The following is a 19,714-nucleotide window of genomic DNA, read 5'->3' as shown; positions in this document are numbered from 1 at the left end:
ACCAGTAGTAAACCATATGTATTTTTTTAAGTGTAAATTCACCAGAACAAACTACTTAAAGTCAGTATAAAATACAGTAAGCTATAAAGTGTTTTCTGTCTGAGAAGAAGGATGACAAAAGTTTCGTAGATCAAAATGTGAAAAATACCATTACTTATTTACAGCCAGTTGGGACATATTCCCACAACTTGTTTTGTTTCTGTTTTCCACAACTTTAGGACTTCTGAAACACTACCACTAAATGTATAATTTTCTTGCATCTCAGTTGTACTCAAGACTAAAAACAAATTTTCTTTTTGTTTAAGGTATTAAGAATTTCCATAGAAATCCAGAAATATTAAATATTGGGTTTGATCAATCAGTTGAATCTTTGTTGAGGATTTGAAGCCACTGTAATTCATTATTTTTACAAACTGGATTGCTTCTGCTCTAAGTTCATGTTTCTTATTAAAATGATCAAAAGTCTCATCACCAGAGTATTTTAGTCTCTAATAAGTAAAAACTTGTGCAAGTATAAATTAATACTAATAATATGTTTTGATTATCTTTGCTGTAGTTATTTATCTATGGCTTGGTCCCAAGAATATTTTGCATAATTTATTTCTAGGCTTTTGTCAGCTACCATAGAGGGCCTCAATATTTCTTTCCACTTTATTCTTCCTTATATTCAATACAAATGCAGACCATTTTATCCATTTGGACTCTCAAAATGTTCTTGACCGTATTCGTGCTTTAGTTTATTTTCTTTCTACAACACCCCCAAAATAAAAATTCTGAATTATCTGATCCATCTAAACCACTGATAAATCTTCCTTTCTCTCTGCAAATAAAATGAACAGATAGCTTCTTTGGCTCTATGGTTATCGGGGATTCAGTTGAAAGATTGCAGAAAACATTTTTCAAAAAATAATGCCAGCAGATGTGGCTTGGATCTTGCGTTGCTGTGGCTATGGTGTAGGTTGGCACTGCAGCTCTGATTGGACCCCCTCGCCTGGGAGCTTCCATATGCCGTGGGTACATAACCCCCCCCCCAAAAAAAAAGGTCAGAATCCTTTTAGTTCTCTCATATACCCCCCTGGAAAAAATCTGACTTGTTAATCACACTAGACATTCTGAAGACCACCTGGCAGTATGACAGGTACCACCACACTTTTGAGCACTTTCAGTAGGCACTGGTGTGCTTGGAGGTTCCATGAGGCCTTTGAGAATAATGAAACAATGTCGCATCTCTAAATCTGCCTGCACTTGCTGGAAATGCCTCCTCCCTGTCAAGGAAACTGCATAGAACCCATCACAGTCCTCCAAGGTATAGTCCTTTAGCTAGGTCATTTTATCCTAGAAAACGATACCTAGCCTTATAAGGAAATCCTCAATCTCCCAGCCTATCATGCCCTCTTTCCAAGTTGCCTCTTCTGAAGCTTTTTTTTTTTTTTTTAAATTGGTTCTTGCCCAAAATCCCCCAGGAAGAATGATGCATAGCTTGTGAAACACTGTGCCACCAATCCACAGATTACATTCCTTTGAATAAAGGAACATTATACTGAGTAGAATTATTTTTGTCATTTGAAAATACCATTTAGTATAAATTAATGGACTCTTTTATTTGGGAGTATTTAGAGTGCAAAATAACAAAAAGAAAAAGAAACTACTCCTGTATCTCAAATCATTTAAGTGGTATATGTTTTCCAGCAGTTCAAAAGTCACCTGTATGAAAAAAATTATTTTCAAGAATTCGCAAAATAAAATACTAAGTAGAGGATTTCTGATTTTAAGAATCTGATCTTAAATGATGGATGGAAATTGTAAACCTGGCATAAAGCTTGAATGGTAATGATACTGTGATTTATAATAAAGAAATCTATATTGCATCTGCATCCCACTTCCTGGCTCAGAGCTTCTAAAATCTCTGGAATTTCCTAAGTGATAAAAGCAATAAAAGAGTCTTGTGTTATTTGTGACAAGACCCTTTCAACCACACCTGAGTTTATATTAATGAGGTAACTCTAGGAAAGCCCCGAAGGATGGGGCGGTTGCCAGACGAATCATATGATTAGAGTTTGGAACTTTCAGTTCAAACCCACCCCACCTTCCTTTCCAGCGGGGGAAAAGGTGCTTGAGATTGACTCAGTTGTAAGTTACCAATGATTTAATCAGCCATGCCAATTTAAGGAGGGCTCCATAAAAACCAAAAGGATGGGTTTCATAGAGCTCCTGGATTGGTGAACACATGGAGCTGCTAAGAGAGTGGTAAGCCCTAGAGGGCAGCTACCTTGCCCTTGCCCTTGCCTTTATTCCTTCTGACTTTTCCTGAATTATATGTTTTTATAATAAACTCTTAACCTAGTAAGTAAATTTTCCCTGAGTCCTGTGAACCTCATCAGCAAAATAATCAACTCGAGGAGGAGGTCATAAAACCCTCCTGTTTATAACCAGCTGGTCAGAGGCACAGGTAATCAATCACCTGGACTTGCAGTTTGCTTTGGAAGTTGGAGAGGGTCATGGTCTTGGAAGACTGAGCCCTTAACCTCTAGGATCTATTGGTAATGCTAGTTGGTGTCCCATCTGAGTTGAATTTTAGGGTGCCCAGCCTAGGTAGCAGAATTAGTTTGGGTGGGGAAACTCCCCATATACCCAGTCCAAGAAGAATTGGAAATGAAATACTGATGGAATTTAACCTGCCCAATAAACTGTAATCATTGCAAGGGCAGGATCATGGATGTTTGATAAACCCATGCAAATAATCAGGACCTATTAAACTGTTACATGTTAGACTATCTTAAGATACATTTATTTTCCCATTGTTAAAAAACGTTGAATATTATTTCAGACGTAGTGAGGTGCAGTACAAATCAAGATGCAAAGTACTTTAACACATGAAGATTGAGATTTTTGAATAAGTATGTCTTTCATATGCCTGGAATGATTACTTTTTATTTATTTATAATTTTTTTTCTTTAGGATAAATACATCTTTTTCAATACTACTCCAAATCTCCAGTTACAGAAAATTATCTAAGTGTTCCATGGTTCAATTCAATTTTAACACTAACTCCACAGCATTAGTATCAGGCCTCACAGGCTTAGGCTTCCGTTACCCAAGACTGCCTTCACTACAGATGCCACCTGCAAGTATCAGGTCATCTCTATTTCTCACCATATATAAATCAAGGTTCCCACAACCACCTTTGATAACTTGCTAAAATAGCTCACAGAACTCAGGAAGACACTTTACTCATGTTTATCTAAAGAATACCAATGAACAATTAGGTGAGGATTTATATAGGGCCAGGTTCAGAAGGATCCCTAGCTCAGGAGCATCTGAACTCTTGGAGTTCAGGTGTGCCATCTTCCTGGCACATGGGTATGTTACCCAATCTGGAAGCTCCCCAAAGAATTTCACCATTTAGGGATTTTGGTAGAGATTTCTTTATGAAGGCATGGTTGATTAGATTATTGGCTATTGCTAATTAGTTCAATCCCCATTTACTCTTCTCTCTCAGGCAGTTGATGAGTAGGACTGAAAGCTCTGAACTTCTAATAAACGCTTGGTCTTTCCGGTAACCATAATCCATCCTGAAGATATCCATCAAGAGTCACTACTACACTATAACAAACACCATCCTATCACCCTTACAACTTAGGAAATTACAAGGGTTTTAGGAGTTGCGTCCCAGTAACAAAGGACAAAGACTATGTTTTTTATTGTTACCACAGTCTGTCTGTCTGTCTATCTTAGAATACAATAAAATGCTTTTACCTCAATATATATCCATATTTTCAGCATTTAGTGATCTTGATCAGAAAAGTAGAAAAATACATCAATTTGCCAGGAAGGCAAGCTCTATAATTTCAGGAGTCTGTCATGAAATTATAGGCATGCATGCTAGGTTCTTTCTTAATCCCTGCTGAGAATAATGACAAACAGTAGCACCAAAACAAAGCATGTACTGAATTCAAGGTTCTTCTTATTCCAGTTGTCAAATTCCAAACACTATCCAAATGAATAGCAAGGATGACAACATGAGAGCCCTGTTATTCAGAACCTCTTAATCTAAGAACTTCAAATTTAAAAACTTATTTTTTTTTCAATTTTCAAAAACAAAAGCAGCTATAGGAAAATAAAATTTATTCAGAGAAACTGTTTGTTTTAACAAGTGTCTTCATGTGACCTTTCTCCAAGTTTAACCACTGAAGACTTTAGGAGCTGGCATTTGAGTAACCCTGGTAACTATTTTTTTTTTCACCATGTCAAAACCTAAGCTAAGAAAGTCCTGGCTAATGATGACAGCAGAGCATGGCAGTGCTAGGGACATAATATTCATTTCCCAGGCTAATGGAAAATAATTAAATATGGTTCCAAAACTAAATGAGAGGTCAGAGACTCTTTCCAAACTTATCTAATGGCCTCTGGTCAAAACTAGGAAGAGCCACAAAAAGTACTGGATGGTGACAATGCAAAAAGGAACCTGAGGGGAAAAGAAAAAGTATCACACCTTAATAAAGTTGGGTGAGAGATGATATGGGAAAAGTCCTGAATTCCTACCATAGGCCAATTTCAGAGGGCAGCAATACATGCTTTCCCCCAAGGGTAGTGGAGGAGAGTGGGAAAAATACAATAGTTGGGAAGGTAAATGCAGTTTAAGACTTAAAAAAAAAAAAGAAACCAGGGATACAGAAGAAGTACCCCCATATATCCAAGAGTAGTCCCACAGGTTGTAAACTGAAACTTTAACATCTAACAAACCACCCAAGCTGGAGAGCTATTGCAGAGAGAGAGGGAGGGAGGGAGGCAGGGGGAGCTGATGGGAGAAAAGGCATAGATTCCAGGCCATATAATCAGACGCAAGATGACTATGTGATGTCTCTTTTCTCACTTGAGTTAGATCTGACTCACCAGTTTTGATGGAAATCAATTTAAATGTCTTTTCTTAATCCAAAAGTTCAACTAAATGTACAGTAGTTACACTTGACAGGATTTCTTGTTATGGCACAATTTATATATTTCAAATGAACAAAAAATAAGTATCACTTATAGTATCTTAAGATAAATCACTCTGAATGGGAGTTTCCTTTCCAGTACCTTGAGGTCCATACGACATCTCTAGAAGATTTACTACTGTGAAAAATGAAGGCTGTTTAAATAGAATAGATGGGGAAGGAGGGCTTGTATTTTTTTCTCTTTGATTAATTGCTATAATACTGTCCTTCAGGTGACTGAGGGAGTTTCATATTTTCTTTTGATATTATTAGGTGCCAAAGCATTTACAGGACAACTTTGATGCTATAGGAATTCTGCCATTTTGCTAGCAGCTATTGCTCTTGAGTTCATAACAACGTTAGAACTATTGACTCCATTCATATTAATTATTATTATTAATCTTACAAGGGAAAGATGGTCCTGAGTATTTAGGTCCACATTCCATTTAAGACTAGATATTTACTTTTTGTAAATTTTTCTCAGAGGACAAATTAGAATCCCTGGCCATTTTGTGTCAAGTGTGTCATTTTTTGGACCCGAGATAATTGTGCCATCACCCACACTTTTCCTGCACTCTTTGAGTTCTTCCAACATGAGGGACATCTATTCTTGAGCCTGTAGTGGCCTCCGTCTTGCATCAGTGTCCTCCAAGTCCAGACTATTTATTTTTAATGTATAAACACACACACAGTTTGTGACCACCAAAAGCACCTAATTTAATCCATTCCTCAAGTTGGATGGTACTCCTAAGAGTAGTCATGTCACATATAGATGCCCCTGGTCACAAAAGGAACATTATTGATGAGTACTATTAGCAGTTAGTAAGAGGGTTTTTGTTTATTTTTTAAGTTTTCCTGAAGGAGAATGGCATGAGAGTCAAGTAGTAAAGTATTGGATAAACATTGGCTCTGGAATCAACAAACCTTGCCTCAAATTATGTTTTCTCCAGCTGTATCACTTATAATCCAGATATGTGACATATAACCTTCAGTTTCCTTACCTCCAAATTAAAATTCAGCTTACGTAAGTTTTGCCTATTTTTTAAAAAGATAATTGCAAAAGCATATGGCACTAGGTTAGAATCATGGCAGTAAACGAAGTTAGAAAACTAAAGTGATGGCAAAGATTGTGGGGGCACTTAAGTGAGAAAAAATGCTTTGTTTTCCTGCTACATAGGTTGTATACCTACACAGTCAGAGTTGATCATAGTGGCTGACTGTTAGAGGCCACTAATGAGAGTTTCAAGGTCATCCTAGACATATTCAAAACAAGGGGAAAATGTAGGAAAATGAGAGGTTCTGAAATAAACGTTTAGAACCTCCATTTATGCTTGATCCTTTAGACAAGTCTCAGAACTATACTTTAACAAACATAATCAGGTTCTGTAATTTGAATCTCCATAGGACTTCTTCCCATATGTGCTAAATGCTTCTTCAAAACTAAAGCTCTCGAAGACCAGGTAAAAGGAATCTTCCTTCTTTTAATAACCATTATTCTCCTCTAATGCCCATAATAATTCATTATTTTGCAATTTCATGTAGGCAAAGTCAAAGTCACATAACAGCCAGTCTTCCTCAAGGCTGCATATCCTTCCTCTAGCCTCCAGCTGTTTGACACAAAGTGCGAAGTTCAATAAAAAACAATTTAGAGAAAAAAATCTATGCATCGTTCTGCCAAGTTTTCACATTATGTCTCAATAACCAACTGTCAAGAAAATGTCAAACAATAAACTGACATCTTCAGAGGTGAAAATTGTCAAGGTTCCTTTTATTCCCCTCCTTTAATATAATAGGTCTTGCATAGATTTCCTTCTCCCTACAAGCAGAAGAGATTTTGAACTTTCTCCAGGAAGTTTAAGAGAATGATTATTTTCCCATGAAATGAGTCATTAAAAGGCACATAGCCATGCTGAACTACATAAATGTGAGTATCCGATTGAATATGATGAGGCATTTTATCAAGTTTTTCTGGCATTATTTATAGCCATAGGAAAAGAACTTTAACACTGTTAAGTATGTTGTATAGATGAGGAAAACTTGCTAGTAAATCAGTGAACCGTCATTTCATTAAATGTGCTACACTTAAAAGTCCCTCATATATCACATTTTAAATCCCCACTGAAAATTCTGTATGGTCATTATTAAATGTTCACACATTCAAATGAATAATAACATTATTTTCTCTCATTACAATTAAACTTTTTCCAAAAGAAATTATATAAACTCATGTTCCTCAATAAAAATTATTGTAGTGGGAATGTGACTGTGGTGAGTAATATCCTGTATACTTTTAACTGCCTGTGATGCCACATTTTCCAGAATCCTTGGAAATTAAAATAAGTGCATTTTTCCTATGTATACATTGAGTTTTGGCCCAAGATAACAATCATTTAGTTCATTTATATTCTTTCATATCCTGTGACCTTGATTTGAGCATAGATCTTTCAGCTTTCTACCCTATTTAGCCATGTTCTAAGTTTTTAAGGCATGCATTCTCAGGTTACAATCAAGAATAGGAGTTAAACAATAGTTTCTACTTGGAGAGAGTAAAAAAAAAATAAGAACAGGGATTCTAGGTTAGATAATTTTTTTTCTTTTTTTTTTTAAATGTTGAAGTACAGATATTATAGAGGTAAAGACCCAAGAATCATCACAAAATGAACAATCTCAAGAGACTATCAGCAGAGTTAAGAAATCCAAGAGGATTTCAAGAGGATCCCTCTTGGCCCTTCCCAAACACTTTGTCAGTTCTTTACACAAAAGGTGACCAATATCACATTGTAATGCCATGGATGGTTTTGAAACTTCTGTAAATACAACTGTATGGGGTGCATGTGTATGTGTTAAGACAGTTTTTAAGAGTAGTTTTAGATTCGTAGAAAAATGGACTAGAAAGTAGAGAGATTCTGGTATACTCTCTGAACGTACACATGAATTGACCTCTCCACTTAACACCTTCCACCAGAGTGGTACATTTGTTGCAACTGATGAATCTATATTGACACATCATCATCACCTGGGTCCATAGTTGACAGTTTAATCTTGATGTAGTACATTCTATGAGTATGGACAAATATATAATGACATGTATCTACCATTATAGTATCCTAATGAGTATATTCACTCCCCTAAAAATCCTCTGTGTTCTGCCATCCCCCCACCTAACACTGGGCAACTACTGATTTTTTTTTCTGTCTCCTAAAGTTTTGCCTTTTCCAAAATATCATGTAAATGAAATCATAGAGTATATGGTCTTTTCAGATTGGCTTTATTCACTTAGAAATATGCCTTTAGGTTTTCTCCATGTTTTTCCTTGTCTTGAAATCTTGTTTATTTTGAGTGCTAAATAATTTTCCAATGTCTGAATAGAACACATTTTATTTTCCATTCACCTACTGAAGAACATCTTCATTGCTTCCAAGTATAGGTGATTGTGACTAAAGTTGCTTTAAACATCTCTGTGAACGTTTCTGTTTGGATAAAATTTTCAGCTTCTTTGGGTAAATACCAAGGAGAGTGATTTCTAGATCATCTTTTAAGTTTAGTTTTGTAAGAAATGTGACAAACTGTTTTCCAAAGGGTCTGTACCATTTCCATTTCCACCAGCAATGTATGATATTTCCTGTTGCTCCATATCTTCACCAGCATTTGAAGTTGTCAGAGTTCCAGGTATTGGCCATTCTAATAGGTATGCAGTGTTATCTCAGTGCTGTTTTAATTTGCATTTCCCTGATGACATACAAGGTGGAACATCTTTTCATACACTTATTTTCCATCTATATATCTTATTCAGTAATGCATTTGTTGAGACCTTAGGCCCATTTCTTAATTGGATTTTCTCATTATTAAGTTCATATTTTTCATATAATAATATTTTATCAGATGTCTTTTATAATATTTCCTCTTAGTCTATGATTTGTCTTATTCTATTGATGTTTGCAGAAGAGTTTTTAATTTTAATGAAGTTCAGCTTATCAATTTTCTTCTTTCATGGATTGTACCCTTCCTGTTATATCAAAAAATCATAGTCACAGTCAACGCTATCTAGATTTTCAGTTATGTTATTTTCTAAAAGTTTTAAAGTTTTACATTTATGTTTATGATCTATTTTGAGCTAATTTTGGTGAAGGGTATAAGGTCTGTGTCTGGATTCTTTTTTTTTTTTTCTTTGTATATGTATATCCAATTGTTCCAGAATAATTTGTTGAGAATCTCATCTTTGATCCATTGTATTGCCTTTGGTCTTTGGTCAAAAATCTGTTGACTAAATTTATATTTACTCAGAGCTATTTCTGAGCTCTCTATTCAGTTTCACTGATTTGGTTTTTCATCAGTACTACACTGTCTAGATTATTGTAGCTCTATAGTGAGTCTTAGAGTCAAGTAGCATCAGCATTTCAACTTTGTTCTCCTTCTAGGTTGTGTTGGTTATTCTAGGTTTTTTTCCTTTCCATATATATTTTAGAATCAGTTTGTCAATATTCACAAAGTGACTTGCTGGGATTATAATTATGATCTCATTGAATCAATAAATCAACTTGCGGGTATTCTCTTGTTGGACCGCAGGTTAAGAATCTGACATTGTTACTGCAGTGGCCTAGGTCACTGCTGTGGCATGGGTTCAGTCTCTGGCCCAGAGACTTCCACTTGGTATAGACATAGCCAAAAAAAAAAACAAAAACAAAAACAAATTAAAAAAAATAAAAAACAAATAAATAGGAAAGAAAGGACATCTTGATAACATCCAGTCTGTGAACATCTGAACATCCGCGAACATGGAATATTTGAGGGGTGATAATATAAATGTTATTTTATTTTAAATTTCAAATTCTAATTGCTTATTGCTAGTATATAGAAAATCAGTTGACTGTATTGAATCCTGCGTCCAAGATTGCCTGCATCCTGCAACCTTGCTACAATCACTTAATAGTTCCAGAGGATTTTTTTTTTTTTTGGCAATTCTTTCAGATTTTTTGCATAGATGATTTTTTTTTTTTTTGGTCTATATAAAAAGACAGTTTTGGTGTTCCTGTCATGGTGCAGTGGAAATGAATCCCACTAGGAACTGTGAGGTTGCGGGTTTGATCCCTGGCCTCACTAGTGGGTTGAGGATCTGGCATTTCCGTGAGCTGTGGTGTAGGTTACAGATGTGGCTCGGATCTGGCATTGCTGTGGCTGTGGTGTAGGCCAGCAGCTACAGCTCTGATTAGACCCTAGCCTGGGAACTTCCATATGTTGTGGTTGTGGCCCCTAAAAAGGACAAGAGACAAAAAAAAAAAAAAGACAGTTTTATTTCTTTTTTCCTAATCTTTATAATTTCTTTTTCTTATATTAGTACATAGCTAGAACTTTGAGAAAAATATTAAAAAGGAGTGATAAGGGGAGACATCCTTGCCTTGTTCCTGATCTTAGTTGGAAAGCTTCAAGTTTCTCACCATTAGTGTACTAATATATTAATATACATTAAGTATGATATTAGCTGTAGGCTTTCTGTAGAGTTAGTTTCCTTCTATTCAAAGTTTACTAAGAGTTTTTTTTATGAATTGGTGGAGGATGTTAACAAGTGCTTTTTCTTCACCTGTTATATGATAATGTAGTTGTTTTCTCTATAGACTATTGATTGTGATAGGTTATATTAATTGATTTTCAAATGTTTAGTGAGTCTTACTTAAATAGGATAAATCCCACTTAGTCCTTGGTCATCATGTACAATTCTCTTTTTACATTGTGGGATTTGATTCATCATGTAAAATTCATTTTATACATTGTAGGATTTGATTCGCTAATATTTTGTTGAGAATTTTTGCAACAATATTTATATTCATGATAGACATTGGTCTCTAGCGTCTTTTCTTGTAATGTCTTTGCCTGGTTTTGGGATTAGGGTCATGCTAATTTCATAGAATGAGCTAGGAATTACTTCCTCTGCTCCCTATCCTATACAGATAGGAAATACTTCCTTTTTTCTTTACAAGAAATTATAGAAAATTGATATTCCTTCTTTAAATGCTTTGTAGAATTTACCAATGAATGAATCTGGGCCTCATTTTTTTTTCTTTTTTGGAAGGTTATCAATTTTTGATTCAGTTCCTTTAACAGATATAGGACAATTCATATCATCTATTTCTTTTGGTATTAGTTTTAGCAGATTGTATCTTTTAGTAATTGGTCCATTTCATTGAGACTATCAAATTTAGAGTTATAAAGATATTCATAGCATGTCCTTATTATCCTTTTAATTTCCACAAGATTTGCCCTTATTTTCAATATTAGGATTGCATGTTCTCTAACTTTTCTTCTTGGTTAATCTGGCTAGAGGATTATAGATTTTATTGATCTTTTCAAAGGAATAGCTTTTGGTTTCATTCTTTTTTTGTTTTGATTTTCCAATTTCAATTTCATTGATTTCTGCCCTATTTATTATTTCCTTTTTTTCTCTTTGTTTACGATTTAGCATGTGCTTCTCTTTCTAGTTTCATAAGACAGAAAGAGATTATTATTTTAGATCTTTTTTCCTCCTATATACAATTAGTAGTACCAATTTCCCTTTAAGCATTTTTTGCTACATCCTACAAATTTTGATTGGTTTTATTTTCACTTTAATTTTTCAAAATATCTTTTAATTTCTTTACACATCGTAGCTAAATTAGCTACATTTGTAAAATGTGAAGATTTAATCCTATGACTGCCCTCCTTTAAACTCTTCAATGGCTTCTCACTGCTTCACAATAACGTCCAAAATCCTTATTATGGCTTGCAAGACGTATGACTTGATCTCTTCCAAAAACTACTTGTTAAAGTTTTTCACACAAAATATACTTATGGTTATAATGGTACATAACCTAAAACCCAACTAAAACCAAATCATTTATCTTGATTTTTTCATCCACATAAAGTATGATAACAATATTCTAGGAAGTTTCATATATGTATTTTTTATTTAATCTTTACAAAAGCTATTGGAAATATGTTCTCTTCCTACATTTTTACATATTGGAAAAGTAAGGCTCAGAGAGACTATGTAATTTTCTTGAAGTCAAACTTCTGAAATAATGGAGGTAGGAATAAAATTTATGAATTGTTCTGCAAAACTCATTCTCCCTTTTCTCCAAAGATCTCTATAGTTGTACTATAATGAAAAATGATAATGCAACCAGATTGAATAGGATCAGAATTTTTCATAATTCTGGGGTTCCCTTTAAGATTACCACAATAAATTATACCTTCCTTAAGCATTTCAAGCAGAAATTACACAAGTAAAAAAAATCTACATTTGGTATTAAAATCTTGCCATGTTATATACATGTATTTGACAATGAATTACTCTTACTGGGCCATTTTGCATTCTTGCAGAATATTGTTATCATTGTGCAACAGTGCACATGTGCTAGAGCATAGGCCCATGCTCTTATACAATCAATTAGAACCAGGTTTCTTTATCTCTAATAAGCCTCATTATTCCCACTATTGACCAACTAAAGAATTTTCACTGGGCAGAAAACTGACCACCTGGGAATACATTTTCCAGCCTCCCTTGTAGCTTATGTGGCCATGTCACTAAATTCTCACTCATGGTATTTAAGCAGAAGTAATATGTGCACCTTCTATATGACTTGTTTAAAAAAAATAAATTGATTTCCTGGGATTTATTTTACCTTCCTCCCATAAATCAGCATGTGGATACTGCAGCAATCTACATTTAGCCATAGAGACAAAATCAGTACCCTAGGGGATCATACAGAAGTAAAGAATTAGCCTAAGCCATTAAGTGACAGTCTTTAGTAGCACTGCTTTGCAATCCTGAACTGACCAGACAGTACTTGAAAGGGAGATAAACTTCTATTCTATACACTTTGTTAAAATAGCCTAGCCTTTACCTTAAAACATTTTCCAAAACTCAAATTCAGGGCTATCTTATTATGACTCAGATAATCACTATCATATTTAAGACATTTGTTCACAAATTGTTTTGTTTAAATCACGTTCCCTAAGCATACATTTTTAATGTGTTCTTCACATAGTGGTACTCAATATATATTAGCTGATTTATTTCTTTTCATATTTATGAAATTAATGTACAAAGGAGTTTATCACCTAGTTAAATTCTCTAAGGACTCAGGGTCTGAATAAACTGTTGAACATTAAACTGCTGGTTAGTAACGTCTAGAGCCTTGATGACACTTTGGCCCTTCTTTCTCTCTGTTTTCCAAAAGACAGACTGGTTGTCTAATTTTTTTAATCCTGTGATTTATAGTGATTAAGGCATCATTTAAAAATGTATGCCTAAGTAGCAAGATTCAGTGACACTTATCAGATCTGCAATTGTAGTAAAAATTTTGGTATGTAGGACTTCTCTTATATTGGGGAGTTGGTGATAGTTTAAATTCACTTAGCTTATTGGTCAATTATAAAATTATGGTGACTTTTCAAAGCATTTCTTAATGAATTAAATACATAATATACATATCAAATATAATCTTTATATAAGCACTAAGCCAATAGAAATATTAGGCTTCTATGTGGTTTTTCTGTTTTCCATTAAAAAGAAGTAAAAATAATTAATATGATCATAATAATTATTTTATTTAACCCAATATATTCAAAAGATTATTTAAGTTTGTAATCAATATGAAAAATCATTAAGAACAAATTGTAGGCCTTGTTTTTCCTATAAAGTCTTTAAGTATGCTATATATTTAACAGTTATATCTCAATTTGAACTCTAAATTTTCATCAGAAATATTAATGTACATATAAGGGTAAAACATTTACAGCTGAACATTTTTCCATCTTAAATTTAAAAATTCAGTAAATAGTAAATAAATTTTAAAATCCATTTTCTTAGTAATACTAGCCTGTTTTCAAGTACTCAGTAGTCACATGTAGGTGGAGAATATTATGCTTACAGTGTGGAATTTCTTGTTGACCATCTTCATATATTTTAATAGTATTCATATCTTATCAACAAGAAGGTCCCTATATTTTAAAAATATATATTCTGATATCAGAGTTCAATTATCTTGAACAAACATTACTACATAGGAAATATTTCAAAATATAAGCAAGAACTATTATTCATTCCTACTTAAGCAGTTTTTAGCCTTAACTTAAGACTTTGGTCATAAGTTCCCTTTGCGGCTCAATAGTTTTGTTTTGTTTTGTTTTTTTTGGTCTTTTTGCTATTTCTTGGGCCGCTCCCACGGCATATGGAGGTTCCAAGGCTAGGGGTCGAATCGGAGCTGTAGCCACCGGCCTATGCCGGAGCCACAGCAACGCGGGATCCGAGCCGTGTCTGCAACCTACACCACAGCTCACGGCAACGCCGGATCGTTAACCCACTGAGCAAGGGCAGGGACCGAACCCGCAACTTCATGGTTCCTAGTCGGATTCGTTAACCACTGCGTCAACAGTTAATGAACCCAACGAGGATCCATGATGCTGTGGGTTTGATCCCTGGCCTCCCTCAGTGGGTTAAGGTTCCGTTTCTGCCGTGAGCTGTGGTATAGGTCACAGACATGGCTTGGATCCCACATTGCTGTGGGTATGGTGTAGGCCAGCAGCTGCAGCTCCTATTTGACCCCTAGTCTAGTGACTTCCATATGCCATGGGTGCGGCCCTGAAAAAAAAAAAGGCTTTGGTCTCTAAGATACAACCACTAAACTACAAGAAATAGCCCGAAGATACTGATTGATTTCTAAAAACACTGGACTTGCTCTTAATTTGTCAAATTCTGATTAAATAGGTTTTGTATTTCTGCAAGATTTATGGATATAGGATAAAATGTCAAAGCTTTCCCCAATTTTTTTCTTTTTCTAATGTAATATTGTGGAGTATCTTATATATAAGTAATTTCCAGAAGAACAATAAGATAAGATTATATTCAATGAAAGAAAAATAGGGGTCCGATTTACCTTCCTGCCTGAACTAACTAAAAAAAGAAAGAAAAAACCAACAACAAAACTGAACAGTGAAGATAGGAGCCATCAGACAACAAAGGACAGTAATCCACAAGCGACGGGAAGCAAATGAGATTAGCTTAATTAGTGCTCCAGCTTTCTGGCTATGGAGTTTCTTGCCTATAGCTCAGAGAGGGGGTCTAGAGAAATAAGTACTTTTTCTAAGATGAAGAAAACTTATTCAGAGAGCACAAAACTAGAGTTTCCAGAGTAGAGTACCAAAGAGGAGAGAACTCTTTAGGGAGAGATCTCCAAAGACCCCAGAGGAAGCCCCTCATGTCTTAAACTTTATATACTATCAACATATATGTGAGAGGAAAAATACCCCAAATCCAGAATAAAGAAGCAACTGAAAGGTTTAGAGGGAAAAAATTTCTAAATTCTCACAGTGTTGGAGATGTCTATTTATACAACACAGAATACACAGCTTTCTAATTCATAAGGGAATATCATGCAGAATAATCAGAATGGTTTTGTCTCAACAGTTGGACAAATTATACCTAGACTAAATGCTGCTCTGTCTTTGTATAATAAAGATTAAAGCAAACCCTGAAGGATCAAAATGTTTCTAAATAATATAACTGCATTATAAAACAAATTTCAAAAATATCTATAAGAATTTAAAAATACCCAGCACTCAACAAAGTAAAATTTTCAAAGTCCAATAACATATAAAACATTTCCAGGTTTGCAAAGAGGCAGGAAAATACAAGCCTTACTGAAAAGATAAATCAATTGTTGGAAATCTAAATACAGGTATTAGAAGTAGCAGAAAAGGACATTAAGACAGTTATTATTTTTGTATTGTGCATGTTCACAAAGTTAACTGGAGACACAGAAGATAGAAAAGAGACCCAAACTGAAAATTTAGGGTTCAAAACTATATTGTCTGAGACAAATTATTATGTTACCTAGCAGTTACATAGCACTTATCTTGTGACAAATACTTTACATAGCAGCAGATTAGACATTGCAGAAGAAATATAGTGAACTTGAAAACATAGGAACATAAATTATTTATGATAAAATATAGAAAAAGGAAAGAAAAATGAAAAAAAGTATTAGTGAGTTTTGAGACAACTTCAAGTGTTGATACATGTGTAATTATACTTTATAAAGAAGAGTGGGGTTTAGAAAATTATTTGAAGAAGAATACCTGAATTTTCCCAAATTAGATGAACACTGTAAATCACATATTAAAGAAGCTCAATACACTCTAGTACATTAAGGCACAGAATAATCAAATCACCAATATCAAATAGAAAATCATAAAAATAGCCAAAAAAGAAGACACATTTTTTTCAGAGGAACAAAAATAAGAATGAGGTTACTTTTCAAAAAACATTAACCAGAAGGTAGGAGAACAGAATCTTTAAATTACTAAACAAAAATTACTGTTATGCTATATTCTGATACCCAACAATATCTTTTAAAAATAGAGGTAAAATAAAGACAGTTATACATGCAAATTCTGAAATAATTTATCAGCATCAGACCAATACTAAAGAAATCCTAAAAGAAGACCGACCATCAGGCAAGTGGAAAAGGATACCACAGTGAGGTCTGCTTGACAAAGCATGAGAATGATAACTATGAAGATAAGCATAATGTTTTTCTTAGGGTTTAAATATCTTTAAAGAATTATTGGTTATCTAAAGCAAAAATAATTATAATTTGTGTGGTTTTTAACCTATGAAAAAGTAAAATGCATGGCAACAATAACAAAAAATTGGGGGAAAGAAATAGAAGTACAGCATTATAGAGCTCCTATACATCAAATTTTATAATACAACTTGAAAGTAGATTATCATAGGTTAAAGTTAAAAAGTCTAGAGCAACCATTAAAAATATTAGAACAGTTACATCAGTTATGGTTCATAAACCAGCATAGGAGATAAATGGGATTTAGAAAAATCATCAAGCAAACAAGGAAGAAAAAGCCAAATAACTAGGTAATTAGACAAAAAGAAGAGCAATATGGTAGATTTAAATGCAACCATATCAACAGTTATATTAAAGGTAAGTGGTCTAATCAGCTCCAATTAAAAGATTTTAAGATTGGATTAAAAAAAAAAGATTTTTTAAAAACAGATTTTTAAATACAATGAACTATATTTCCCAGGAAATTATTTAGGGTTCCCTTTATGAGAGGAAAAAGAAAAGGTCCTAACAGTTCCATTGCATTGTCCTATGCCAAATATAGTATATATTAATGTTTTTAATAAATAAGTTCATGGGGTAGACACAGTTAATACTCCCTCTTCACCCCCCTCTTTTTATTTATTTTTTTTAAGATTACATGGCAGAGGGATAGAAAAATGAGCCAAGATCTTAGGCTGTATGAGACTGGCCCAGTATGGCCAACTAGTGTGGTAGTTTCAGGAAAAGACTGGAACAGGGTGATGTGATTATTTATAATGAGAGTGTTGCATGAATAGACAGGGTATGTACTTCTAATTGCTTCTTTAAATCAGAATAATTAAAGCCTAGGATCAAAGTCTGAAGAGAAATTTTAGAAAAATTTCTCTGTGAAATTCTAAGTAGTCATTCCTCCCTCTCTCCATAGTAATTTATAAATATTAATAAAATTCAGGAAAAACTCTATTTGACTGTATGTTAGACATTAATCTCCCAGGTTGGACACCTATTAATCTGTATTACACAGATAACACTCTGAAAAATATGTACGTGGATCACGCATTGTCTAATGCAGTGCTATGAAAAGTGTGGTCTATAAATGAGTGTCAGTCATAAATATGTTTTAAGCCAGTCAACAATGACGTAAATCCAGAATTTGAAAGTAATTTGTTTTTATAGTGTTTTACAATGCATTGATCTTGAAACGAATTGGAAAAAACAAAAGAAATTAAAAGAAACAAAAACCTGATTCTTTCTAGCAGGGAGTTTGAGAAGTCATGGACTGAAACCTTCCTTACATTACTGGGTTTCCCATTTCATGGTTTTCTTCTGTGTGTATGTATCAAAGTGGGGAATCAAAGGGCTAGGAACATTCCTGACACTAAACAAAGTCCAGCATGACTAAAGCATATGTGAGAACCAAAATTCAAATCACTACACACGTCACACCTTGAATAAGTTGCTTAATTTCTCTGAGTAAGGTTTTTCTTCCTTACACCTGGGATATTAATATTTCATGGGGTTTTTGAAATGATTAAAAATATATCTAAAGTGAAAGACTAGCAATAATCACTGAATAATTTCTTGTGGTTAGAAGGTCAATTGAGAGTGGTCTGAGTTGTATCCTGGGGCCTTTTTGCATTTGTTAGTGATTGTGGGCTTGACCTTAAAAACATTCAGCCAACAAGAGAAAATCCCTGCTATTACCACCAACTCCTCATGCTTCATCTTCTCTTCTTCATGTTCAACACCTTTGCCCATCAAGAAATTTAAATCTTCTACTTAAGTCCTTTGTGGTAGAGTAATCAAGCACATCCTTTGTGCTCCGAATAGATTTCATAGTTTATATACATTCTTATATTAGTTGTTGTAACTAAGCATATACTGTATTTTTAAATAAAATAATTAATTCTTTTATATAAGCACATTTTATCTCCACTTATCAAGAATAAGTGGCAAATTAAAGCAACAACTTTTATTAGTTTCTCGGTGTGAGATAAAGGATATTTATATGAGTATGTGTGACACCAAATTGTATTCATATATCTCTAAAATCTACCCTCATTTACTTTCCACTGATAGGAAAAAAATGTCTCAGCTGACAGCTTTGCCAACACACTAATAGCTTTCAGTTACAGAGTTTTCAGTACATTCCACTTATAAGCTCTGTTTTATTGTCAGGTAGCCTGACAATATATCATTTTCAAATGTTGAACAGCTTAGACAATGGTGAGTAATTTTTTTTCTTTCATTCTTTTCTTTTTTTTTTATTTTTTATTTCACATCATTTGAGTTGGCTAAGCATGACCACTGTTTGTTGTTTTTATGTTTTGGGTTTTTGTTGTTGTTTATTTTTCTGTCAGTTGTTTCACTGGGAATTGTAGTTTTCATCTTTTTTATTTTTCCTACCAGGGTGGTGTACCTGACTTACAAAATGAGAATGATGAGTGTTCTAATAAATGCCCAACATATATAAAGACCCCATGTTGGTTTTAGGAATGAATGTATGGGCATATATGTGGAGGTAAGGAAGAAAATGCCATTTCATTCCTTTTTATAAAACATTTTCCCCATCATTGTGAGTGTCCATAAAAATGTTCCATATGGGAATTAGTAATTTTTCAAATTTTTCTTTTGCTAGCACCCTGAAAAAGAGGAATATAAAGAACTTGGAATTGTTACAGAATAATGGATAAGGGTTTTGGGACTGTTAATAAAACTACCAGTGCTCTTTCAGGTTTTGGGTACCTGACAAGATGGCACTTTCTATGGCCCTTGATTTCAAATGTGGTCATGTAATGTACTTTTACCAATGAAAAAGAACAGTGAGCAGTCATTTGTAGGCAGTCTTAGGAGACAATGGATACTTCATGATAGCAGTTTTTCCCTGGTATGGTACCTGGCAACAATGAAAATGTTCCGGGCACTGTTAAATTATGTTTCTAATTGACTGAAACAAGTAGAAACCATCTGCTGATCCAAGATAGACATGCAGTAAAAGAAGGAAGTGATCCTTTGTTTTTCTAGCAACTGAGATTTAGGGTGATTTGTTATAGCATCCAAACCTAGCTCAGTCTAACTGATACACATCTAGACCTACATCTGGAGATTTCTGTAATTTTTCAGCTATTATCTTTTAAATAT

The 19,714-nt window shown here is 34.1% G+C and overlaps 1 pseudogene; it reads right to left on the bottom strand.

The window, feature by feature from the left end:
* Positions 1-5,183: 5,183 nt before the first annotated feature.
* On the bottom strand, positions 5,184-18,331 carry LOC125133380 (ubiquitin-conjugating enzyme E2 variant 1-like; annotated as a pseudogene).
* Between the last annotated feature and the right edge of the window lie 1,383 nt (positions 18,332-19,714).

Source organism: Phacochoerus africanus, chromosome 8, assembly GCF_016906955.1.
Source record: "Phacochoerus africanus isolate WHEZ1 chromosome 8, ROS_Pafr_v1, whole genome shotgun sequence".
Lineage (NCBI taxonomy): Eukaryota > Metazoa > Chordata > Mammalia > Artiodactyla > Suidae > Phacochoerus > Phacochoerus africanus.
Note: the sequence above shows the minus strand (reverse complement) of the source record. Positions and strands in the feature narration are given on the sequence as shown.